The 26,551-nt window shown below is 41.1% G+C and overlaps 2 long non-coding RNA genes across 2 annotated transcripts in view; both read right to left on the reverse strand.

Moving 5' to 3' along the window:
• Positions 1-2,989: 2,989 nt before the first annotated feature.
• LOC122904752 overlaps positions 2,990-26,551 on the reverse strand; it is a 30,378-nt gene continuing 6,816 nt past the window's right edge. Inside the window, exon 3 of the long non-coding RNA XR_006384258.1 lies at positions 2,990-3,272. This is a non-coding gene — a long non-coding RNA (uncharacterized LOC122904752). The remainder of the gene's footprint in view (positions 3,273-26,551) is intronic.
• Positions 9,329-10,618, reverse strand: LOC122904751. Its single transcript, XR_006384257.1, has 2 exons — positions 9,900-10,618; positions 9,329-9,731 (listed from the first exon to the last, which is right to left on the reverse strand). It is a non-coding gene; the product is annotated as an uncharacterized LOC122904751 (long non-coding RNA).

The following is a 26,551-nucleotide window of genomic DNA, read 5'->3' on the forward strand; positions in this document are numbered from 1 at the left end:
ATACATATAATGCATAGCAGTGCTATATTTCTTTTTAATTATCAGTTTGTCAGAACAGTATTTTGGGCACAATGGACAAAGTTATTTGCCCACTGACTGTCCCTTTTTCTCTTTCTCCTTATTAACAGATGCTTTCCAGGTACCTATCCCTTGCCCTTGTAGCCCATGAGATTTACAGATGTTAGTCAAATTCCCAGCTCCAGGGACAGACTCTCAATGGACTAAGCCAGCTATATTTATCTATTTCTTCTTGCTAATATTAGGCAAATAATCCAGTGCTGGTTAATTCAATCCCAGGAAAGCACTGCTGGAAACTTCCAGAAAAATTCTAATTTTTTTAAAATTAAGTTTTTGTTATTATTATTTTTGAGAGATAATCTCTGTCATAAAGGGTTAGAGAAAGGGCCCAGTGTTGTGGAGCCCAATGTGGGGCTCAATCTCATGACCCTGAGATCAAAATCAAGAGTTGTACACTTAGCCAACTGAGCCACCCAGGTGTCCCTCTCCTTATTTATTTTTTCTAGAAAGATGATTTTTTTAAAAAGATTTTATTTATTTATTTGACAGAGAGATCACAAGTAGGCAGAGAGGCTGGCGGGGGGCGGGGGGAAGCAGGCTCCCTGCTGAGCAGAGCCCAATGTGGGGCTCCATCCCAGACACCTGGGATCATGACCTGAGCCAAAGGCAGAGGCTTAACCCACTGAACCACCCAGTTGCATCCCTCTCTCCTTATTTTTAAACACAGTGACAGAAAACCAGTCTTGCTAGACAAGGGCGGTGTTGATTTTTCTGCTAATGCTAACAACTTCAAGTGGTATGATGGGGTAATCTGCTGGAAATTGAATCATCAAGAAAAGTGATTCACTGTAACTCTCAAAGAAATAATTTATAATTTAAAGGATCTGCTGAATCGAATACTGAAATGGGGGCTCAAAGGAAACAGAAGATCCCAGGGAAGGGTAGGATGCAAATAGCGATGTAGGGCTACTATACAAAGTACCACCAACTGGGTGGCTTACAAAATCAGAAATCTATTTTCTCACAGATCTGGAGGCTAGAAGTCCAAAATCAAGGTGTTGGCAGGCTTGGATTCTTCTGAGGACCTCCTCCTTGGCTTATAGATGGCCATCTTTATGTTCACATGATGTTCTCTCTGTGTGTCTGTCCAAATTTCCTCTTCTTATAAGGACACCAGTCATACTGGATTAGGGCCCCACTAATGACATAATTTTAACTTAATCACCCCTCTAAAGACGCTAGCCCCTATAGTCACATTCTGAGGGTCCAGAGGTTATATAGGACTTAAACATAGGAATTTTGCTTTTGTTTTTTTAAGATTTTATTATTTATTTGAGAGAGAATGAGCAGGCAGAGGGAGAGGGAGAAACAGGCTCCCCACTGAGCAGGGAGCCCAATGCAGAGCCCAGTCACCAGGACCCTGGAGATCATGACCTGAGCTGAAGGCAGACGCTAAACCCATTAAGCCACCCAGGCACCCCTGTTCTTCAGAATCCTAATGGTAAGAATGCTATTTGGGTTATCAGTAAATAGCTGTTTTCATTTTACATTTAAGTCTGACCTTTGTGAAGTTTCCATTTCAAGCCAGGAAAAAAGCTCAGTCAACACTTATGAAATGTTAATTTTTTGAATCAAAGAAATGAGCTTTGAGAATACAGGGATCAGCAGACCAAGGAATGAATGTGTTCATGGTGGCTGTTGGTCATGTTACAGGATTCCTTTTCCCTTAGTGTCCCTGGGTTCTGGTCACACTGCTCTGAAGAATGAAGAGGTCGACCAGACGAAGTGGTGGGCAGCAAAGCAAAGTTTATTGAGCGATTGCACAAAGCTCCGGAAGAGGGAGGGGACCTGAGAGGGTTGCTGTTGGAAGTCCTAAATCTAGGGGATCTCATGGGCTTGCTGGCAGGCTGTTTTAATCTGATTACCCTCTATGCGCCAGCCATGCAATCACGTTTTTGTCACAGGCTCATCTCCCTATTAGGCAGTTGTTCACGTGGGAAAACGGTGGAAGGCTCCTTCCAGGGTGGTGTAAAATCATTTTAAGGGTGGTTTCCTCTTAGGGCAGGGGCCCCTTGTCCCTACCTGCCTTTCTTCTGACTGTCTTTCATTAGTCATTAGCTAATACTTAGTCCTTAATTAGGAGTTCAAGTTCTGTTGAATGCAATAGGGTAAGATCTAACACAGCAGGGATACTCAGAAAAAGCTTCATGGACACATGGAATAGAATGTGGCAGAATAGAGCAGAAGTTTATTTCAAGGGAGCGTTATATGAGCATAATAAATAGCATAATATAAAAAAGAGCCTGACTTATAATAACAATTCATATTTGTAAGTTTTATAGGAGTCCTGGGTTGAGCCTATGCTCTGTTCATGCTGAGATTAAGCCATGGATAGGTTTATTTGGAGCACTGTGGAGCCAATGTACCTGAGGATATATTTGCGCGAGGGGCTAAAAAGGCTTTTAGGAGTCAAAGCTCATGCATTTGGTTTAAGGCAATGTCAAGAACTGTAAACAATCTGAGATTTTACTCTACTGGCAAGGTAAAAAGTTAGCCTGCCACATGAATGTTGGCAGAAGATACGAGACTCTTGAGTCAGAAATGAAGCAGAGTTTATTACAGAAACAGGAGTATCCTTAATATCAGCTTTCCTGAGAGGAGGAAGACACCTGTTCGTAGAGTCCCAATACCCTGCACATGCAGTAGGTTGCATTCTAGGAGAGGAACCTTCAGCTTAGGGAACCTGAACCTTTTATAATGGACAATAAGCGTGTTTGCTCTTTGCTCCAGAAGATACTATTTCTGTTTTCTAAGGGTGTTTGCCAAACAAACATCTTTTTATTTATTTATTTTTTTAAAAAGATTTTATTTATTTATTTGATAGAGATCACAAGTAGGCAGAGAGGCAGGCAGAGAGAGAGAGGAGGAAGCAGGCTCCCCGCTGAGCAGAGAGCCCCATGCGGGACTCCATCCCAGGACCCTGAGATCATGACCTGAGCCGAAGGCAGCGGCTTAACCCACTGAGCCACCCAGGCGCCCAGCCAAACAAACATCTTGAAGAGATAGCCCAGAACAAAGGGCAGTCAGGGCCACAGTCACCATATGTGTAGAAATGTCAAATTCATGAAGAATTATCTTCAAATAGGCAACTGGGCTAGTGTCTGAGGGACAGCGTCATTCCAAGTGCCTGTTATAGTAGCCTCGCATCCATCTTTGCTCCTAGAGATTCAGGCCAGGGTTCTAATCCAAGGGGGCTGTGATAAAAGAAGAAGAACCAAAGGAACCATGTCACTAAAACCTTGTTGAGTCATTGCAAGTGTAAAGACTTCTTGGCACTGGTACAGTTACTTTGAAGAACTGATGAGTTTGACTTGGGTACCAAGAGGAGGCAGCACCACACTTACACAAACACTACTGCAACAGAGGAAGAGAATGGAAGATGCTACTTAGTAACCAGAATGATGTGTTCGTAGATGTATATGGTATTCCAACAATAGCCTGGATTTTGTCTCTAAGAAATTTAAAACTATAAAGTTCTATCAATATTTAGTGATTTCTGAACTATCTGAAAGACCTTGGGGGTATTAAGGAACATAGGATTTTTTTTTTTTTTTTAAAGATTTTACTTATTTGACAGAGAGAGAGATCACAAGTAGGCAGAGAGGGAGGCAGAGAGAGAGTAGGGAGGAAGCATGAGGAAGCAGAGCAGAGAGCCCGATGTGGGGCTCGATCCCAGAACCCTGGGATCATGACCTGAGCCGAAGGCAGAGGCTTTAACCCACTGAGCCACCCAGGTGCCCCCATAGGATTGTTTCTTAATCATTATGCCACATTATCACAGAGGATGGATGATATTTACCTATGTCACATTCATGGTCACCACCGAAAAAACCACCAAATAAGAAAGAAAAAAAGGAAAAAAAAACCCCAAGCAATTTTGTATATAAATGAAGAAAATTGCATTACAAAATACTTTGTTAAATGTTCATCTAATAATAGTATGAATACAATAATAATAAAATCAGGGGGCCCTGGATAGCTCAATGGGTTAAGCATCTGTCTTTGGCTCAGGTCATGATCTTGGGGTCTTGGGGTCCTGGGATGAAGCCCAGCACTGGCCTCCCTGCTCAGCGGGGTGTCTGCTTCTTCTCTCTTCCTCTGCTTTCTCCCCACTTGTTGTGCTCTCTCTCCAAGAAATAAATAAGATCTTTAAAAAATAAAATAAAATCAGCCATTTAAGTCAAGAAGATATTGCTTGTATATTTTTGAAAATGTCACAACTCTCCCCAATCTCCATTAGCATTATTAAAACAAGTTCATACTATTGAAAACCACATAAATCAACCTTATTTTATTGCTAAAATAAAAACATAAAATTGGTAGATTGCACCCTTACCCCCTCGTTACCAATGTAAGAAGGACTTTTACATCACTTTGAGAGCTCGTCTTTGGCCATTGTAACTATTCGGTCTCAATTAATAATAATGCCTAGAGAAATTTTATTTTTGTGTTACTATAGATTTGGATGCATTCATTTATAATTTCCTCATCTAGTCCTGAACAAAAATTTGAAAAGTGACTCAAAAACATGAAAGTAATTAAAAATGGGTGCCTGGGTGGCTCAGTGGGTTAAAGCCTCTGCCTTTGGGTCAGGTCATGATCCCAGGGTCCTGGGATCGAGCCCCGCATCGGGCTCTCTGCTCAGCAGGAAGCCTACCTCCCCCTTCTCTCTGCCTGCCTCTGCCTACTTGTGATCTCTGTCTGTCAAATAAATAAATAAAATCTAAAAAAAAGGAAGAAGATAATTCAAAATGGCTACAAAGATAGGCTATGGATTATGTAGAATTCCCTGCATGTCAGCTATAATTTTAACCCTTTCTTTTTCAGGAACTCGTATTGGAATGCATATGAGAGTGATTTTTTTTTTTAAGGTTTTATTTATATGTGTGTGAGAGAGTGAGTGAGCGAGAGAGAACAAGCAGGGGCGGCAGCAGGTAGAGAGAGAGGGAGAAGGAGACTCCCCATGGAGCAGGGAGCCTGATGCTGGGCTCGACCCCACGACCCTTGGATCATGACCTGAGCTGATGGCAGACTGATTGAACCACCCGGGTTCCCTGAGAGTGATTTTCAAATCACTCATAAACGTGTGTGTGTGTGTGTGTGTGTGTATGTGTGCGTGTGTGTGTGTGTATACATAAATCAAAACTCTGATGACTTATTAAATTATTTGTGATTACTTCATATCAAAACACACGAATGTGTTATTTCACTGAGGTTGCAAAACACAAAAAACAAAAACAATCCCTCAGGATCATTCAAGTCTTAGTTCTTAAGCCCCCTTGTACTAAATTCACATTTATACCAACTGTTCACAAAACAATCTTTGAAGGAAAACTACGTGGAAGAAATAATTTTATAGACTTAACATTTGGCTTTTATTATGCTACTGAATTGTAATGAACATGTGGAAATACTGGTTAAGACAGCCGCGGATGAAACAAAGCCAAGTGAGATCCAACAATTATGGCTGATGTTAAATTGGATGAGTCTTCTCTGTGTTGAAACAGGAGACAAATGCTTTATAAGACTGTATGAAGGCTTAGGTGTGAAAAAAAAGCAGCAATTATTTTTGCTTTATTTGGCGTTGGGCAGGCTTCAGCTGGAACAAACTGTATTTAATTTTCATGTCATGCCGTATAAAGAGAAAAAACTTGGAGAGTGTTCAGAGGAGAGCAGCAACTGATTAAAGGTTTGTAAAATTAGACCTATGAGAAATTGTGAGAAGAAGTGGGCATGTTCAGTCAAATGCAAGACATTCAGGCAGGATGAACAATTACCTACAAGTATGTAAAGAGATGGTTCCCAAGCCTGAGGTTTAGGTTAAACAGAAAGTTAAATCATAGGATTAAGAACACAAAACAAAAACCTGAGCAAGGGAAGTTAGAAACTAAATATTGTAAGAACAAACTAAAAACTTTTAAGAAACTGATGAATGGAGCAATGTATAGTTTGAACTTCTGCAAAAATGATTATGAAAACAATTCAATTTTGTACTTAGTTAAATAGAAATAATTTAGAGGGCGCCTGGGTGGCTTAGTTGGTTGGATGTTTGCCTTTAGGCTCAGGTCATGATCCTGCCAGCCTGGGATCAAGTCCCCAATCCGGCTCCTTGCTCAGCAGGGAGCCTGTCTCTCCCGCTCCCTGTGCCACTCCCCCTGCTTGTGTTCTCTCGCTCACTCTCTCAAAAAAAAAAGAAAATCTTTTGAAAATAATAAAATAAAAAAACAAATAATTTAGAAAATAGAGAAAGCATTCAATGGATAGCATTAAAAAGTAAAAATCTCTAAGTGACATAAGTCAGACAGAGAAGGACAAATCTCAAGATTTCACTTACATGTGGAACCTAAAGAAATAAAACAAATGAACAAACAAAACAAAACAGAAACAGATCATAGATACAGGAAACATACTGTTAGTTACTAGAGTTGGGAGAGACTGGAGCGGTGCCAAGCAAAACAGGTGAAGGAAATTAAGAGATACGAACTTCCAGTTGTAAAATAAGTCAGGATGGTGTAACGTATAGCACAGGAAATATAGTCAAAAGTATTGCAATAACTGTGTATGACGACAGATGGTAACTAGATTTATCATGGGGACCATTTCATAATGTACAAAAATACTGAATCACTATGATATACATGTAAAACTAACAGGGTATTATTGTATGTCAATTCTACGTCAATTAAAAAGAAAGTAAAAATCATCAGCTCAAGTATGAGGAATATTTTTAAGAAAAAAATGTATCTGGCGGTCTTCTTTAGGATCCAGGATAACAAGAACAGAAAGGAGCTCTGATAGTCAGTCTTTGTGCGCCTAAGGGTAGTTCCTCTGCCTGTGTATGGTGGAGAGGCAGTGTGTTTAGTAGTTTCTCTGACCTCCTGGGGAGGGGGAGGTTTACCTCCCCATGAATCCTCACCGTGACACAGTGATTTTCTCCAAAGTGGTCGTGAACTATTAAATTATTGTTTGTCCAGAGGAAATAGTTCTCTCTCTGAAGTATCTTCTGCTTTTTGGCAATCTTATTGGGCAAAGCATGTAGAAAATATTTACTCCCCAGTTCACACTCTTTTACCCCCTAAATGCAGGGAAGAAAGATGAAACCACAAAGTGTACACCATCTTTTACTTTAAAGTGGTTCTATTAGCCTGATGATAATGTTTTTTAACTTAGAAATGTAGATAATCTTAACAATAGTCTCACTTAAGTGTTCTAGTTCCCTCTCTGTGTTTGGCACTTGAACCCTATTTACTAAGATTCCAACACCAAACACAATGTGCGCATGTTTTCCCCACACTAAGTAATTCTAAGACCCCAGCTGGGTGTCCTACAGTTAGTTCAACTTCATTCTGACTCTACCTACCTGGGATAGCTTCACATCCCAGTTAAAGATTCTGACTGGCAAGAATGCCCCCCATTCAGAGTCGATCTAAGTCCAGGTTGTTTCGTGGGCTTCTGACCGATGAGCTCTCACCTAGAAGTTCCCACAACCCTCTCATTGGATTCGATTAATTTGCTAGAGTGGCTCACACGAGGAGAAACATTACTTACTGGATCACTGGTTTATTTTAAATGGATAGAACACCTCCAAGGAGCTCTCTGATTCTTTCCTTCCCTTTTGCCAGTTCCATAGGACCTCCCTAGAAGACACCTGACAAGTTACTGATCAATTCAGTTAATGCAGAATTCTGTTGATTATATCACAAAAGGGCTCAGATCCAAGTTGTAAAATCAGGCAACACCCGCAGATGTGCACTATCTTTGAGGATACCACCCCTCCCCCCACCAGCTCTGGTGATAGAACAATACGTTGCAGGGTTTCACAGGGCAAAGTCCTGTCAGGACATTGTGAGGAGGCTGTTAACAAGATCAAACAAAGTCCCAGACAGCACCCGTGTCTGTTGGGCCTAAACAGATCAGTGATAAAGCAAGTACGGTATCTGTAACATATTTAACTACTGGTGAGATCCAGGTTAAGAGTGTTTGCAGAGTGGTTCACTGTACTAATCCCTTCATTTTTAAAAATAAAAAGTGGTGGGGCACCTGGGTGGCTCAGTGGGTTAAGCCTCTGCCTTGGGCTCAGGTCATGATCTCAGGGTCCTGGGATCGAGCCCCGCAACAGGCTCTCCGTTCAGCAGGGAGCCTGCTTCCCCCTCTCTCTCTACCTGCCTCTCTGCCTACTTGTGATCGCTGTGTGAAATAAATAAAATTTTTAAAAACAAACAACAAAAAGAAACAACTTTGGATCTGCTAAAATATTTCAACGAGCAGCTGGTGAAACCATTCCTTGCCATGCCATATGAAAGAGAATTTTTTCAGTAATATACATCAATACATAATATACAATAATACACATCAGACTAAATTAAAAAGTCTAATGTAACAGTTTTATTTTAAATATCAATATTTATAATAAGTTAGAAATTATATCCTAAATATCCTAAATATTTAAATATCCTAAATATTTAAACTCATGGTAAAAATTTGGGGATGTCAACTTAAAATTGTATAAAAAGGTGTACAGTTTTCCCACATTCTCTTGGGGTCATGATTTTTTGAGGGTCATTGTTTTAACCTATAAATATTGAATCCCGACCGTTTCTGCCTCCGCAGGGCACACAGGGTATGAGTGCTCCATTCTGGGCATCAAAGGGGATGAATGACTAATGGGGGGGAGGTAGGCAGATTGAGAACTGAGCTGGGGATCTGTGACGCCCCTGTGTGATGTGGCCACATGAGTACCCTCTCCTGGTGGCTGCGCCTGGTGCTCCTGTCCTTTGTTATAACTCACCACTAGTTAACAGAGAATGAGGCAGCCAATGAAGCCTAGGGACCTTCAACATCCAACTGAATCATTCCCAAGTAACCAGAGCAGTTCAGTTCTGCATCAAGACTAAGTCAGAGCCTCCTCGGGACATCATGGCTTTCTGATTTCTCTTTGCCCCCCTTTCCCTTCCCCATTGCCTTTCAGCCTCTTAGAGGGAGCACGGGCATTGCTGTGTTCTCCCAATTTCACCCACATTTAAAGTGAATGTTGACTACCAAGTAAGGAAGTTGTTAAACCCGTCTGCCAGAGATAGAGAATGTGGTGGAAAGACATTTTTCCACCCCTCGGAAGGTGTATGCACATCTTCTCAGGTAGATCTCATGGGACCAGGGACTTGGTTTACAGCAAAGACGCTAAGCTTCTCTGTCATTTCACACTCTCATTCTGAGGAACGATCTCAAGCAGTAATGCAACACAACTCATTGCTGTGCAGAGTGCCTAATTTTATTTTTTGGAGGGGCTTCTCCCACCCTGTTGATTTTATTTTGATCACCTCCATTTGTGTTCTGTGTTCCACATTAGGATCCGAGTAGGTCTCTCTGCAGTTGGCCATTTCCCCACAGCCAGGATCCTAGATGCAGACTGTCTGAGGTCTCAGAAGCGTGCTCTGTAGTTGTTGTTTGCATGGTCGTCTTGGAGTGGTGTTGCTCCATAGCGTCTGCTGGGTCTGGCCTGGCTGCTTTTGGCTCTCAGCCTATGGCAACGGCTGAAACTTGTTGGCCCTTCTTGCCCTCTTCTTTCTTCTGGAAGTGGTTATAACTTTAGGAGAGTATTTTTTTCTTGAACTCATGTGAAATGATCTTTTTACCTTCTTGTAGATCTTTAGCACCTGGTAAGGCAACAAGGTGAGCCCAGAGGGCACTGAGTTGGGAGGAGGGAATGGAGGCTGGGTGGAAAGTGGGGGGCTAAGGAGGAGAGGGAGATTATCCGGGGAGGGGAGGGAGGGGGGAGATAAGATAAAAGGGGGAGAAGAGAAGCTTGGGCAGAATCATCTGACCTTGCTAGCGCCTCTTGATCTGGACCGAGCCTGGTTCTTCCTCTTCCTCCACCGCTTGGTGTTTGTGGTTTGTGACTCCCATGATTTCTCTACCACTTTTGCCATGTTGCAGCTTCTCTGGTGTCTACTCCAGGAGTCCTGTCCTCTGTATATATACCTCTCCGGAGACAATGAGGGTTCACGCCCTCTCAGCTTTGTTTGGTCAGCGGGGCGCTCACCACAGCCAATAGTGGCCCCAGGGAGCTTAGACATCACAAAGGACCACTCCCAAGGGGTGGGGAGGCAGGGGCTAAGATATTCTAGCCGGAAAAGGCAAGGGCTAAGGAGTCTTCGTACTGCAACCTGCCACTCCTCTTTGTCTCCCCCAGGTGGATTCTGGTTGTACACATGACAGAGAGGGGTGCTTTCCCCAAGTCATTCCCCATGGTTCATTAGACTGGCTCCCACTCTTTACTGTTACCTATTAATTTTGAAATCATCTCACCTGAAATCAGCCAGAATGAGGTATGGCAGCCTGCTATGAAGAACCTAGGTGTTCTTCAAAGAATTAGGGCACAGTGTTGGAGGCACAATGTCCTTCACTGCCTGGTCTGACAAGAAGGCTATGAAATGTAAGTCAGGGCCAGGGAGTGTGTGTGCATGTGTGTGCACTAGATGACTCATTCATAGGAAAAAAGATTAAAGTTATGAAGTAAGATTAAATTTAGGAATACATTTATATTTACATTAAGATTATCTTTTGGAGGGGCGCCTGGGTGGCTCAGTGGGTTAAGCCGCTGCCTTCGGCTCAGGTCATGATCTCAGGGTCCTGGGATCGAGCCCCGCATCGGGCGCTCTGCACAGCGGGGAGCCTGCTTCCCTCTCTCTCTCTCTCTCTCTGCCTGCCTCTCCATCTACTTGTGATTTCTCTCTGTCAAATAAATAAAATCTTTAAAAAAAAAAAAAGATTATCTTTTGGAGATCAGGTGGAAATCTTTGGAAGAACATCTTCAAAGGAGCAAGAAGTTTAACTTCAAGTTGTGGGGATGGTGGAGAATCAGAGAACAGAAGTAGGAACTCACTTCTGAACCAGGGCTCACTTTTCTCCCCATCTGTACCTGGCCTCTCTGCAAACAGTAGGAATGACATCTACAGAGACGGAGAGTAGATGAGTAGTTAACTAGGGCTGGCAGAAGAGTAGGGGAAATAAGGAGTTACTGCTGATGGGTGTATGGTTTCTATCTGGGGTGATGAAAAAGTTCTGAAATCAGATTGTGGTAGCAGTCGCACAACTTTGTGAATATGCTAAAAACCACTGAATCATAAAAAAAAAATACGGGGGTGTGATTTAGTTATATTAAAATATGACTGTGGGGTGCCTGGGTGGCTCAGTTGTTAAGTGTCTGCCTTCGGCTTAGGTCATGATCTCAGGGTCCTGGGTCGAGCCCCATATTGGGTTCATTGCTCAGCAGGATGCCTGCTTCTCCCTCTCCCACTCCCCTGCTGTGTTCCCTCTCTCGCTGTCTCTGTCAAATAAATAAATAAAATCTTTTAAAAAATAAAATAAAATAAAATATGATCATAACTACACAGAGAGCAGAAACCAGGTAAGGGCTAAAGCTCTAGACCTCAAATGGATACCTGACACTATGAAATTTGTTTGTTTTTAAGCTTTTTTTTATTTGACATAGAGAGCATGTGCAAGCAGGGGAAGCAGGAAAGGGAGAGGGAGAAGCAGGCTCTCTGCTGAGCAGAGAGCCCAATGCAGGGCTCTCCATCCCAGGACCCTGGGATCATGACCTGAGCCAAAGGCAGACGCTTAACCACCTGAGCCACCCAGGCGGCCCAGAGTCTATGAAATCTGGAAGACACAGGAAGGGATCAAATAAACTAGGCCTTTACTTTTTCCATAGGGAGAGGTGGCATTTCAAGAAGAAAAAAAAAATAAAAACAACAAAAAACAAGCAGTCTTTTGTGAAAATCTGGGAGGAGAAGAAGTAAAAGAGTAAGACTGTGAAAGGAAGGAAGAGAGGGAGGGAGAAATAAGGCAAGAAGAATCAAGTCAGAAAATGAGGAAATGCCCACAGGATCACTGTCTTACAGCTTAAGTCATGAGACCTCTGTCATCTGTTTGCATGCTTATCTGTAAGGAACTGAAGTAGATAGACCACGGCTGATCCTTTTCACAGACTGATGCCTGTTCTGCCCCAGCCTCCATTTGGTAAGAGTGAGCTCTACTGGCACCTTCACTGAAGACTACTGGGCAGTAAAAAGTGCCTGTCTGCCCCACAGCTGATGACCCAGTTGTAAGGCAGACAAACAGTGCAGCTAGGGATAGGCGCTGTGAAGGAGAAAAGGAACAGAGCCTGCTGATGTGAATTAGACTCAGGTTAAAGATAACAGAATCCTGGGACACCTGGGTGGCTCAGTCGTTAGATATCTGCCTTCGGCTCGGGTCTTGATCCGGGTGTCCTGGGATTGAAACCCATATTGAGCTCCACATCGGGCTCCCTGCTCAGTGGGGAAGCCTGCTTCTCCCTCTCCAGCTCCCCTGTGCTTGTGTTCCTTCTCTTGCTATCTCTCTCTGCCATAAATAGATAAAATCTTTTAAACAATATATTTAAAAAAATAGAGAACAGAATCTCATTCCTCACAGGCAAGAATAAACAGTTTTGCACCTCTCTTGTCACTGCCACTGTGAGGTAAATTAAAAGTAAAATAAAGAATGTAAGATTGAAAAGACCGTATAATTGCAATGTACTAAAAAGACATAATAAGATTAGGATCCAATAAAAAATACCAAAATAGTGGTATTTTCATGGTTATTTCTACCAAGTCACAATCCCCTTATTAGATCTTAATTCCCTAGAAAGCCGGGTGATTACTACTAAAATAGGTACTCAGTAAATAATCTGGTGACTAGGGGCGCCTGGGTGGCTCAGTGGGTTAAGCCGCTGCCTTCAGCTCAGGTCATGATCCCAGAGTCCTGGGATCGAGTTCCGCATCGGGCTCTCTGCTCGGCAGGGAGCCTGCTTCCCTCTCTCTCTCTGCCTGCCTCTCCACCTACTTGTGATTTCTCTCTGTCAAATAAATAAATAAATAATCTTTTAATAATCTGGTGACTTGCAGGAATGAATAAATGTATAAAAAAAAGGATCAGTGGGTTTGTGTTAGTGTGGTACAGTTATAGATGTTTACTTTTCTCTCTTTTCCAAATGTGATATGCTTGTACAAATGATTATACATATTGTGTTACTGTTTCTGGTACAAGCTGGCTCACTGACAGTGCATATTTAGCCCTTCTCCTTCGAGGAGGCCCCAATACAATGATAATAAAAGAATTTCTTATTTTTTAAAAAAGATTTTATTTATTTATTTAAGAGAGACAGCATGCACACACAGCAGGGTGTGGCAGAACAGAGGGAAAAGGACGAGCAGATTCCCTACTGGGCACAAGAGCCCAACCCATGTCTCCAACCCATAACCTTGAGATCATGACCTGAGCTGAAACCAAGAGTCAGACACCTTACTGAATGTGCCACCCAGGGACCCCTAAAGGAATTTTTTAAAAAAAGGTGTAAGACTACAGAAAGAGTATGGCACAGAACTTACATTTCTGGAAGAGAGGAACAGCTCCTGAAGAAAGAGGGCAAGAGACAGTATAGTACAGAATATGCTGAGGGAGAAACAGCCAAAAGGACAGCCGCTCTGCTCTGCAGAGGCCAGGAGTGCCTCAGGATTGGAAAGGATCAGGTCCTACCTATCAAAGTCAAGGCAGTGAGAAGATGGGTATCCTAGACCTCAAAGTAGATAACTTTCTACCAGTTCCGTAAGTGACTTAAGAATGGAGGGGCGGGGGACACCTGGGTGGCTCAGTTGGTTAAGCAGCTGCCTTTGGCTCAGGTCATGATCCCAGCGTTCTGGGATCGAGTCCCACATCGGGCTCCTTGCTCGGCAGGGAGCCTGCTTCTCCCTCTGCCTCTGCCTGCCATTCTGTCTGCCTGTGCTCACTCTCTCTCCCTCTCTCTCTGACAAATAAATAAATAAAATCTTAAAAAAAAAAAAAAAAAAAAAGAATGGAGGGGCGGGGGCGCCTGGGTGGCTCAGTGGTTTAAGCCTCTGCCTTCGGCTCGGGTCATGATCCCAGGGTCCTGGGATCGAGCCCCACATCGGGCTCTCTGCTCAGCAGGGAGCCTGCTTCCTCCTCTCTCTCTCTCTCTGCCTACTTGTGATCTCTGTTTGTCAAATAAATAATAAATAAAATATTTTAAAAATCAATTATTTTGGCTAGTCTTCTTCTTCTTCTTCTTTTTTTTAAAAGATTTTATTTATTTATTTGACAGACAGAGATCACAAGTAGGCAGAGAGGCAGGCAGAGAGAGAGGAGGAAGCAGGCTCCCTGCAGAGCAGACAGCCTGATGTGGGGCTTGATCCCAGGACCCTGGGATCATGACCCGAGCCAAAGGCAGAGGCTTTAACCCACTGAGTCACCCAGGCGCCCCTCTTCTTCTTTTTCTAGCAGAGCCCTGCCCACCCGGAACTGAGGGTGCCTTAAGATCTAGGAGAATACTGTGGCATCATGCAGGTGCAGACTGAGTGGCCTCACTGAAAAGGCTGAAGTGACTGGCCAATCTTAAGACAAAACCTGCCTTCACATGGGGCACTTTGTCCTCTGCATCTTCTAAGTTTAACTCCTGCCCTGCTTCATATTCTCTTGCAAAAGATTAAAAGTAGCCCAGGTAGCCGTTCCAAAATAAAATCTTAAAATTCCAACAAAAGGAATTAGCTTTATCTATGGAGGTTCTAGAAAGTAAAACTATATACAACGGGTAGGAATTGGGGGGGGATACTTGGCTCAGTGAAGGAAATAACTGTCTAAATACGAGGACAGTACAAAAGTGGGACAGATTACCTTGTGATGTAGCAAATCCCGATTCAATGAGAACCTATGAGCGGGCTAATCAGGGTTATAAAACAACCGTCAGCCTCATAGCCCCAGTCAATGTTATTTTTTGTATATGATAGGAGAACGCAGACTTTGTCTTTTTTTTTTTTTTTTAAAGATTTATTTATTTTAGAAAGAGAGAAGTGCATGGTGGGAAGGGGTGGGGGAGAGGGAGAGAGAGAACCTCAAGTGACTCCCTGCTGAGCACAGAGCACGAAGCCCAATGCAGGGCTTGATCCCATGACCCTGAGATCATGATATGGGCTGAAACTGAGAGGCCACCACTTAACTGATTGCACCACCGGGGCACATGGGGCTTAAACTCATATAAGATCTTGAGATCAAGAGTTGCATGCTCCACCGACTGAGTGAACCAGGAGCCCCATGAGATTTTGTCTTAATGTTCTTAGTTATCCACCAAGCAGTTGCTCCTTAGTATTCCAGACACTTCTCAGCTAATCCCTAGGCTCAGTTCTGCTGGTCATTGCACAGAATGACAGGTAGAGTCTCTATGAAAAGAACTATTTACTTGCAACATTGCCAAAGGAGGTGTGAGGGGGGTAAGCCTTCTGTAAGAATAACCATTAGTTTAGTATCATGGTTAGCAAGAGCTTAGCAATATTAAAAAAAAAAAAAATGATTTTTCCCTTGCTTTTGCTTCCGTATGTGTGGAAAAATCTCTTCAAAAGAAATACTCATTGGACATAAACCAAGTCAGTTATGTAGAGTCATCTACATTCTCGAACTTCCTTGTGATTTCCTTTAAGATGGTCACTCCCTTAGTTATACAAAGACTCAGGAGACACTCCGAAATTACTTTCTTCAGGGATTAAATTCTCAGCCAAAGGTTAATTTCTTTCCAGGCTTGGTCTGGGGGTTGAAGGGCTGTGGGAGTTCTAGGGGTACAAAGATATATATCAGATACAATCACTTTGCTAAGTTGCTGAAGAGGTGAAGTTGGCAGGAAGTTAAACCCATTGACCTTGGTTCTAACATTCAGTTATTTACTCATTTCTTTGGTCCACCTGTCTCTACCTTCACAGCATCACGAACCTGAGTTTCTAAGAAGGGTTTCCCTTCTTCTACCAAACAATTCCTTCCATAATTGTGAATGATTTTTATAAAATGTAAATTAGATCCCAGGGCTTTTCTATTTCTTCAACCTCAACTTATACTCACTAAATCCTAAGTATAGAGATATTCGTTCAGTTGTAAACAAATATTTCTATAGTGATTATTATGTAACATACACTGTTCTAGACAAAAGAAAAAGATCTTTTCCTCTGGGAACGGGGCCTTTGCACAAGTGCATTTTTTTTTTTTTTTTTGGCTAAAATGCTTTCTTTTCACTTCTCATTCCTTTTCTCACTGTTCTATTTAAAGTAGCTTCTTTTCCTCCACTGAAGAACTGTTTATTTTCCTCATAACTTGTATCAGAGCATTGTATTATTGTATTTTATCATATTACATATATGTTATATATCATATATATCATCTAATATCAATTATATATCACACATATAATATAATATATGATATTATATATTTATTTAGCATTATATTAAATTTATTTAGCATTGTAATGTAGCACTACAATACAATACAATACAATTACAATAGCATACAATTTAGCATTGTAATGTAATATATTACATTTATTTAGCATTATATTACATATCACATATATGTAATGACACATTTATTTAGCATTATATTACATATCACATATATGTAATACACACAGACATAGCATACTATGTAATAAAGTAAAGCACACTTTACTTTATTACTTAAGTAGTCTCCACGCCCAATATGGGGCTTAAACTCATATAAGATCTTGAGATCAAGAGTTGCATGCTCCACCGACTGAGTGAACCAGGAGCCCCATGAGACTTTGTCTTAATGTTCTTAGTTATCCACCAAGCAGTTGCTCCTTAGTGTTCTCTTGCCGAAAGCAGAAGCTTCAACCCACTGAGCCACCCAGGTGCCCCGGATGGGTCCTTATAAATGTGGTTCCACTACTGGAAAGCTATGCCAAGCACAAGATCTATGATCAGAGGTCAGTAGCATATTTATTATTCTCTCCTACATAAATTTCTTCTCATTCTGCTAGCAAATTACAGTGAATATTGAAAATATATCCACAAAATATAGAACTTCCAGACTAGATGTAAGAGAAAAGATTTAAAACATTAGGGTATGCTTTTACAAATGGCCAGTCCTCTATGATGGGTAAACTGCTAATGCAGTTATAGCATATTGGGGTTCCACATAAAAGTTTAAGAAAGGGTTCTATTACTTTAAAAAGTCCAACAGCTATTTGTCTAAAGGATGACAAAGCTATTACAAATACATCTGAATTTTCAGAAAAGTATTAGTACTTCAAAATGCTTTAGTTGACTTGCATAAATAAGACCAGAAATGATCAAATATTTCATATCCTACAAAGACCTAAAATAACAAAAATATACAAAAGTATTTATATATGTTAATTGTATTAATATGTAAATATATTTTGTGTTTATAAACACAATAATTTATTAATATGTTAATTAATATATTACTGACCTGGTTTTATATTAATATATTAGTTAATAATAAGTAATATACTAATTAATGTACTGCTGACTTCTGGATTTTGCAGACCCACACATAGGTTCCGAAGACATACATTGAGTTTAAGGTGTGGCCTTGAACACTGCCTCAGTTATACTATTTTGGAAACTCAGGCACATAACTAACGTGTAACTTGTACAAAAAGACTGCTTGTTTTTAGCACTTGAAGATTAAGACAGCCAGAATAATACATGTATTGGCTACAGTCCTCCCTGCACCGATGATCAGCCTTTTCACAGCTATGAATTCTGTTGGTAGGACCCTATTTCTGATTTTGGCTCCACTTCTGCCTAATGGGGTTCTTAAACATAAACTTTTCCCCCTAAAACTGTTGCATATCACCACCCTGTTTTGAACTAAAGGTCAAATATTTCCCAATTCCTTCTTCCTCTAACAAAAACTACACCAAACACAAATGTGAACAGATGGTTTTCCAACTATACTGGGTTTAAGAAATAAAGTACTGAGAAGCTAAGAAATCTCTTTAAGTTAAAATAAATTATTAAATACAGAGACTACATAAAGACAGGACATACATAATGTGGACTCTTAAACATAAACCAACTCTTCAATGGCTCTCATTCTGAAACTGGGGTCTCCAAACTTTCTGACCATGCACCATGTGTTAGTTTTCAAAGGCCGCCATAACCAAGTACCATAAACTGGATGGCTTAAACAACAGAAAAGCATCTCACGATTTTGGAGGCTAGAATCCATGACCATGGTATCAGCATGAATGGTTCCTTCATATGGCTGTGAGAGAAAGATCTGTTTTATGCTTCTCCCATAGCTTCTGAGGGTACCTTGGCCATCTTGGACTTCCTTGATTTGTAGAAGCATTAATCCAATCTCTGCCTTCATCTTCATATGCCATATGCTCTATTTTTTAAGGACACCAATTGTATTGGATTAGGGGCCCATACTACTCTGGTGTGATCTCATCTTAACTACCTATTATCTGCAAGGACCCTATTTCTAAATAATGTCATATTCTGAGGGAAGCCTGCGTGGCTCAGTCATTAAGCATCTGCCTTTGGTTCAGGTCATGATCCCAGAATCCTGGGATGGAGCCCCGCATTGGGCTCCCTGCTCAGCAGGAAGCCTGCTCTCCCTTTCCCACTCACTCTGCTTGTGTTCCCTCTCTGTCAAATAAATAACTAAAATCTTTCAAAAAAAAAAAAAGTCATATTCTGAGAGAGTAGGGGTTAGGACTTCAACATGAATTGTGGAGGGACAAAATTCAACCCATAACACACCATAATACGTGTGTGTATTTACTTATTCATAAATTATGTCCACTACTGCATTAGGAATTACATACATAATAACCCCTGTTTAACTGGAAAATTTAAAAAGATAAGGCAAAGGTAAATATATAAGTGGTAATATTTTCTTTCTGAACCCTGACAGATTAAGTCTTGCAGCCTCTCTGGCTTACACATAACTCACCCATCTCAAGGATAAAATCAAGCTCTTTGGCTTAACACACCCAACCCTCTGCCCTCTGATACTTCACCTGCCTCGTCTCCTGTCACCCCCAACGTATCTGGCATTCCAACCTGTCTGAACTATTTGCAGATTCCCACATGTGCAAGGCTCATTCTGGGTTCAACGACTCTGCACATGCTGTTTCCTATTTCTGGAATGCCCTCATTCTCTTTGCTTCCTGTAAACGCACAGTGAACTCCCCATCATTTTCTAAAACTCAGCTCAAATGTCATTTCCTTTGGGAAGCTTTCACTGAGTGTTCTGGGTAGGATGAAGGACTTCCTTGGTGCATATGGTACCTTGTTCCTGTCTCTATCATGGCAAATCTCTGTTCACCTACACGTGGTAGCCTGTGCTGGTATTTGATCATTTTGACCTAAAAAACCAAAGCAAATTCATGCGGTTCAACTTAACATTTCACTGGAGAGCAGAACATTCTACTGAGAGCAGAAGAGCAGGAACTGTGTTTTATTCATATTTATATTTCCAGTGGCTAAAATGGAGTTTGGCACAAAGTGCTTAATACATGCTTCTTGAAATAAAGGAAAGTCTTACTTTAACACCACGAACAGTCCTCTTTCAAGATTTTCCTTTTTGAGAGTGGGTTAAGTATTGACTTGATCCCTCCTATAAGTATAAACATTGGTTTACATTTCATTGGCTTTAGTTTAACAGTATTTTAAACCATTTTCCCCTCCTTTGGCATCTATATGTGTGGCAAATATCTCTTCAAAATAGACTTTTATGGGCGCCTGAGTGGCTTAGTGGGTTAAGCCTCTGCCTTCGGCTTAGGTCACGATCCCAGGGTCCTGGGATCGAGCCCCGCATCGGGCTCTTTGCTCAGCAGGGAGCCTGTTTCCCTGTCTCTCTGCCTGCCTCTCTGTCTACTTGTGATCCCTGTCTGTCAAATAAATAAATAAACTCTTAAAAAAAAGAAAAAACTTATGAAAAAAAAATAGACTTTTAACTTTTAAAAATAGAGTAAAAGGAAGAAGCTACCTAAATACTATTTTACAACCAATGTCTAAGTATTTAATGATTTTACTTTCAAAGTATTTTTATGCTTTCAAATAAAAAAAGTCATAAATAGGAATATAAATAAGACAGCTAAACAAAGACATTAGTTGTGTAAAGTGAATATGACACTTTAAATTCCAACAGTTTTTTTTTTCAACAGTTTTTTAGTGAGAGCAAAAATAAATCTAATTTCAGAATTTGAAATTTTTCCTATTATTATTTGGTTTGCAAAAAGCTGTGAGGGGTGCCCAGGTGGCTCAGTCTGTTAAGCATCTGACTCTTGGTTTCAGCTCAGGTCATGATCTCTGGGTCATGAGATCAGCTCTGCAGTGAGCTCTGTGCCGGTCGTGGAGCCTGCTTGGACTCTCATCCTTCCCCATCCCTCTCTCTAAATGAATAATAATAATAAAAAAGCTGTGATAACTGGAATGGTGTTTAAGTATCACACAGATAGTCAAAAGGTAAATGAGTCTTACATGGCAAGCAGAACTATTCAGCTGAAGACAGGAAGCAGTACATGGTGAAACAATGAGCAATTAGCAGGAAGTGACACACAGTTACATGAACATTTTTGACTCTTCCTCATTAAAGCCCTTAAGTTAGTAATAAGATGTGTTCACTGACTCTTCAGCATGCTAAGGTAGTCGCAAACACCTTTCACAATCTGGCCTTAGCCCATTTGAGAAGCTCCTTTCCTTTTATGATAGTTCATGTCCTTTATACTTGAACTAGGATGTTACACAGAGAGTATCACATTTAACATATGGCTCCTTATCTTCTTCCAAATGTTCCTTCCTCAGCCTCAAAAGTCCTTCTCCATCTTCTTTGTCTACTAATCTTTAATCGGCTTGAATATTATCTTCTCCATGATGCTCTTTTCTGTTTCTCCAGCTAGAGCTGTTAATCTACCTTTTCTATCTTCCACGTACATAGTTCGTGCTACCACTGCATTATTTTAACCACAGTGCTAGAATTTACCTGTTATGCCTCTCTCTCTCCTTTTTTTTTTTTTAAATTTTATTTATTTATTTGACAGAGAGAGAGAGATCACAAGTAGGCAGAGAAGCAGGCAGAGAGAAAGGGCGAAGCAGGCTCCCTGTTGAGCAGAAAGCCCGATGCAGGGCTCGATCCCAGGACCCTGAGAGCATGACCTGAGCCAAAGGCAGAGGCTTAACCCACTGAGCCACCCAGGTGCCCCTCTTTTTTTCTTTTTTTTAATTTAGAGGCAGAGAGAGAGAGAGAGAGAGAGCGCACACATGAGTGGTGGGAGGAGAAGGGAGAAGTAGGAGAGGGACAAGCAAACTCTGCCCTGAGCACAGAGCCTCATGTGAGGGTCGGTCTCATGACCCTAAGATCATGAACTGAGCCGAAATCAAGAGTCTGACGCCACCCAGGCGCCCCTGTCTGTTTTCTTAATTATGCTAGCTACACAGAGATACTCAATACTGTTTGTTGTATGAATAAATGAGTAACAAATGAGACGACAGTCTTGAATAACGAAGCACCAATGAAAGGCTTATTGGAAACGTATCTTGTGACTAGAAAGGAAGGTTTGCTACATGAGGACAGGGACCATGTCTGCCTTGTCTACTACTGTGTTTCCAGAACTTAGCCTACTGTCTGGGATCATGCTTAATAAGTATTTGCTAACTCAGGGTGCCTGGTAATTTAATCTGGGGTTGTGAGTTTGAGCTCCACATTGGGTACAGAAATTACTCAAATAAATAAAAACTTAAAAAAAAATAAGCATTTGCTAACTGAACACAATGTACACCGAAAATAAGAAAAAATGGACTAATAATTATTTGAAAATAAACTGAAAAAGAGAATCCATAAAACGTAGAAGCACCTCTAGTTTAAGTGGTAGTACACCAAGGAATAAAGAAACTGTAGAAAATAATATCAATGACCAGCAAAAAAACCCTTTTTTAAAAATTACTAAACACATCATCATAAACACGAGAGATTATTCTGGGGGGCAGAAGAGGCAATGTGAGTTGATATAAGTAGGATTTATATTTTTACTTATAGAGGGATAAAAGACATTATTAGTATGCCAATAGAAAAAATAATGATGTCCTTCATATCTTCAAACAAATCTGTATCATTTGCCACTAATATATTTGTCTTTTTCTGTTTAATACCTCTAACTGAAGTATCAGAAGTAGTACTGAATCTCAGCTAAGTTATTTATTCATTTATGAGTACCACACATTATGACCATATACCTGTTGTTTACATTGGTGTTGCATTACTTTGGGCTTATTTTCCTGTGATCATCACTGAAGCACTTCCCTTGGTATTTAGAACTCTAATACCTGTGCCTCTGTATTGACAGTTCACCGTGAAGAAGTTGAAGAGACTTAACTTCCATACTTCTCACACTTCTGACCTAGATCAAGGTGATGAACAAGGGACACTGCTAGTATTTGTGAACTTGGGTGGCAAGATTAAGCCTTAAGGCAAACTCCACCCAAGTTACAACAACTCTACAAAAAGAGAGTTTCTCCTCTTTGGCACTTGGGACTTGTACCTCTATGTTGGCAAGGTTGGATATGGCAAACTTTGATCCCAGGTTTTGTGCCTTGGTATTCAAGGTTTCCAGGGACCAGATCTACACCTTCCTTTTTCTGTCTGCTTTATCTAACAGATGTAAAACTCCCAGTAACAATAATATAGAACTTAGAATTTTTCACGCATTAAAATTAAATATAGGCAAAATCAGGATTCAAATCCTAAGAATAGGAATTACAGAGGCATCTGGCTGGCTCAGCTGGTGCAGCCTGCCAGTCATGGTCTTGTAGTTGTGAGTTCAAGTCCCATGTTGGGTGTGGAGATTAGTTAAAAATAAAATCTTAAAAAAAAAAAAAAAAAAAGAACAGGCATTACAATGTAAGCAGATTTAATCATAGCTTGAGTTAGATTTGAAAGTTAACTTAAGAAGCAGTGATTTAGGGGTGCCTGGGTGGCTCAGTGGGTTTAGCCTCTGCCTTCGGCTCAGGTCATGATCTCAGGGTCCTGGGATCGAGTCCCATATCGGGCTCTCTGCTCAGCAGGGAGCCTGCTTCCCTCTCTCTCTCTCTCTCTCTCTCTTCTGCCAGACTCGCTGCTTACCTGTGATCTCTCTCTGTCAAATAAATAAATAAAATATTAAAAAAAAAAGCAGTGATTTATTTGATGGTTCTTTAGCTGTTTAATGTTACATCTTTTTTTTTTTTTTAAAGATTTTATTTATTTATTTGACAGAGAGAGATCACAAGTAGGCAGAGAGGCAGGCAGAGAGAGAGAGGAGGAAGCAGGCTCCCCGCTGAGCAGAGAGCCCGATGCGGGACTTGATCCCAGAACCCTGAGATCATGACCTGAGCCGAAGGCAGCGGCTTAACCCACTGAGCCACCCAGGCGCCCCTGTTACATCTATTTTCAATCAAAGATATAAATACTTATACATCTGAGGGAATCAAGAAGAGCCAGCATGTGAATCTAAGGCAAGATATGTATTATTTCATGGCTCTGTAAATAAATCATACAGGGGCGCCTGGGTGGCTCAGTGGGTTAAGCCTCTGCCTTCAGCTCAGGTCATGATCTCAGGGTCCTGGGATCGAGCCCCACAGCTGAGTAGGGACCCTGCTTCCCCCGTGTTCTCTCTCTGTGTGCTGCTCTGCCTACTTGTGATCTCTCTCTCTGTGTCAAATAAATAAAATATTTTAAAAATAAATAAATAAATAATACAGAAGAGCTTTTCAAAGTAAAATCTGTGAAACTAAAATATTGAAAAGATAACTTCGTGATAGTCGTAGCTTTATAATTTCCTGGCTCTAGGTGCAGTATTTGCACAAAACTGTTTTCTTCTAACTGTGGGTCCACCCCCCTCACCCTTCGAATCTGTGAGACCTGCTTCAGGATGTTGAGGTTACCCAGAGTTTTTCTGGGCATCTGAATTATAAAGTGTCTCTGGAAGCTGAGGCCACTGTGTCTGTAGGTGTATAGTGGGAGAGTGGGATACTCTCCCAATCTCACTCCTTCCCCTAGAAGTAATCCTGGCCTATTCTTTTCTTCCCCTAGAAGTAATCCCTGGCCTATTCAAAAGCACCAGTGCCCTAAGAAATACTGGAATTCTTTCTGGAATGCCTGTTTTCTGAATATAGCAATTAAATGAACTGAAACTTCTAAAAAGGCCCAGTGAATGTTTGAATTTAAAATTTTGATCTTTAGACTTCTGCTTCCCCTTGCAAGATAGGACATATTAGAAAGAAAACTAGTTTGAGGTTCAGAATGAATGTGGAATTCCAATTCAGTTTTGAAAAGTGCCTTGGAGGGGCGCCTGGGTGGCTCAGTGGGTTAAAGCCTCTGCCTAGGGCTCAGGTCATGATCCCAGCCAGGGTCCTGGGATGGAGACCCGCATCAGGCTCTCTGCTCAGCAGGGAACCTGCTTCCTCCTCTCTCTCTGCCTGCCTCTCTGCCTCCTTGTGATCTCTGTCTGTCAAATAAATAAATAAAATCTTTAAAAAAAAAAGTGCCTTGGAAAACTTTTCAAAGCATGGGATTAAGTGAAATGTCCACAAACATGAGACTATATAAGGCACTCAGTAAATACTGTATTTCTACCCACAGTGATGGTCTGATGGTGTGGCTGAAACTATGAAGCAGAGAACAGTTATTCTGGAGGCAAAGCGCTCCTGTTCAAGAAGAAAGGAAAGGGTATGTGGTAAAGAAAGTTCACAAATTGGGTACAGATTGGTTTTTCAATCCAGACATTCTATGAGTTTATCATTTTTTTTTAATACCTCTTTGCCACACCTAGGTTTCAAGGTTATAATATACTTTACTCTCTATTAGTTAAAATAGCTCCTTCTTCCTAGAGAACTGTATAGAACAACAAAATATGATTTTCTTTTTAGAGCTTTACAACATTGAATAAAGCTCCTGTGATACATTTTATAGGCTTCCTATCCCGTTCTAAAATGATCTGATGTTGGGGCGCCTGGGTGGCTCAGTGGGTTAAAGCCTCTGCTTTCGGCTTGGGTCATAATCCCAGGGTCCTGGGATCGAGACCTGCATCGGGCTCTCTGCTCAGTGGGGAGCCTGCTTCCTCCTCTCTCTGCCGGCCTCTCTGCCTACTTGTGATCTCTGTCTGTTAAATAAATAAAATCTTAAAAAAAAAATAAAAAAAATAAAATGATCTGATGTCCTTCCATATAAAATTTCTGGCAATAAAATTAACTCCAAAAGAGACATTTATGGATGTTTTCTATTTACTCTATCCAGCCCCCTATACTCATATCTTCTTTCTGCTTTGTGGTTCCTCCTGGCTCTTCAATGAAGCCTTTAAACTATGGGCCACTCCCTCCCTTGCAATTTTCAACTTCTTTCCCCTACTTTGCTCTCCTTCTGCTAAACTTGAGTATACACTCAAGCTGGAAAGAAGATTGTGGTTGAGCAAGTAGCTGGCTCATATTTAATGGAAAACAATATTACTGGTCAAGAGGTGAGAATTCAACTCACCTAAAGTGTTGAATCAAAAAAAAAAAAATGTTTCTATAGGCTGAGATTTTTCAATCTTGACCAGTTACTGCCCTTTCTTTTTTTTTCCTTTATCCAAGTTCCAAGCAGTAGAGAAAGAGGGAAGGGAAAATAGGCCAAGTGCCTCTTCCCACCCCTAAAGGAGCTTCCTGAAAACCTTACCCAAAGACTCCCACCACATCACTGGCATCTTCAAGAGTAAGGGAGGTTGGGCAGGCTATTTTTTTTTTTTTTAAATTAAACTAGGCACATAGCAAACTAATTGAAATAAAGGTTCAGACAGTAAGGAAGAAGGGGGGCAAACATACACTAGCCATCTCTGCCAAAGACATGTTGCATCTGAGGTGTTTTTGACATAAATGTGGAAGATGCAGAGTAGTCACGTCGCAAACATAGAGGAGCAGTCAGCTTTAGAGGTGTCCATTGGGGAGCTGTTACTATAAAACAATCTATTAAAGTTATGGCATTTTTGAGGTTGACCAGGAAAAAGAATAATGTAAGGCAGAAAAAAAGGGTCCTTGAATTGAAACTTGAGGTTTTTTCCTTTTTCAAGATTTTATTTATTTATTTGACAGAGATCACAAGTAGGCAGAGAGGCAAGGAGAGAGAGAGGGGAAGCAGGCTCCCTAGCAGAGCCCGATGCGGGCTCTATCCCAGGACCCTGGGATCATGACCTGAGCTGAAGGCAGAGGCTTTAACCCACTGAGCCACCCAGGAGCCCTGAAACTTGAGGGTTTCTACCATTTAATAATGCCTGAGGAGAGGAGGAACCTATAAAATATTGTGAGAAGAAACTGTATGATAAATCTGAAATGTTTTTTGAGACATCCAATTGAACTGAAAGTGGCAGTTGAATTTAAGAGATAATTATCTCCCAGTCACCCCCTTTGTTTACATGCTGTCTATGGCTGCTTTTCTGCAACAAGCAGTAGTTGCTAGGAAGACCATGTGGTCTGCAAAGCCTAAAATATTTACTACCTGACCCTTTAAAATCAAGTTTGCTGGCCCCTGTACTAGATGTAGACTAAATTAGAACTGACAACACAGTAGCTAAAAAGGTCAGGCTTTCCCAAAGCGCAGAACCACC

Source organism: Neovison vison, chromosome 4 (genome assembly GCF_020171115.1).
Source record: "Neovison vison isolate M4711 chromosome 4, ASM_NN_V1, whole genome shotgun sequence".
NCBI lineage: Eukaryota > Metazoa > Chordata > Mammalia > Carnivora > Mustelidae > Neogale > Neogale vison.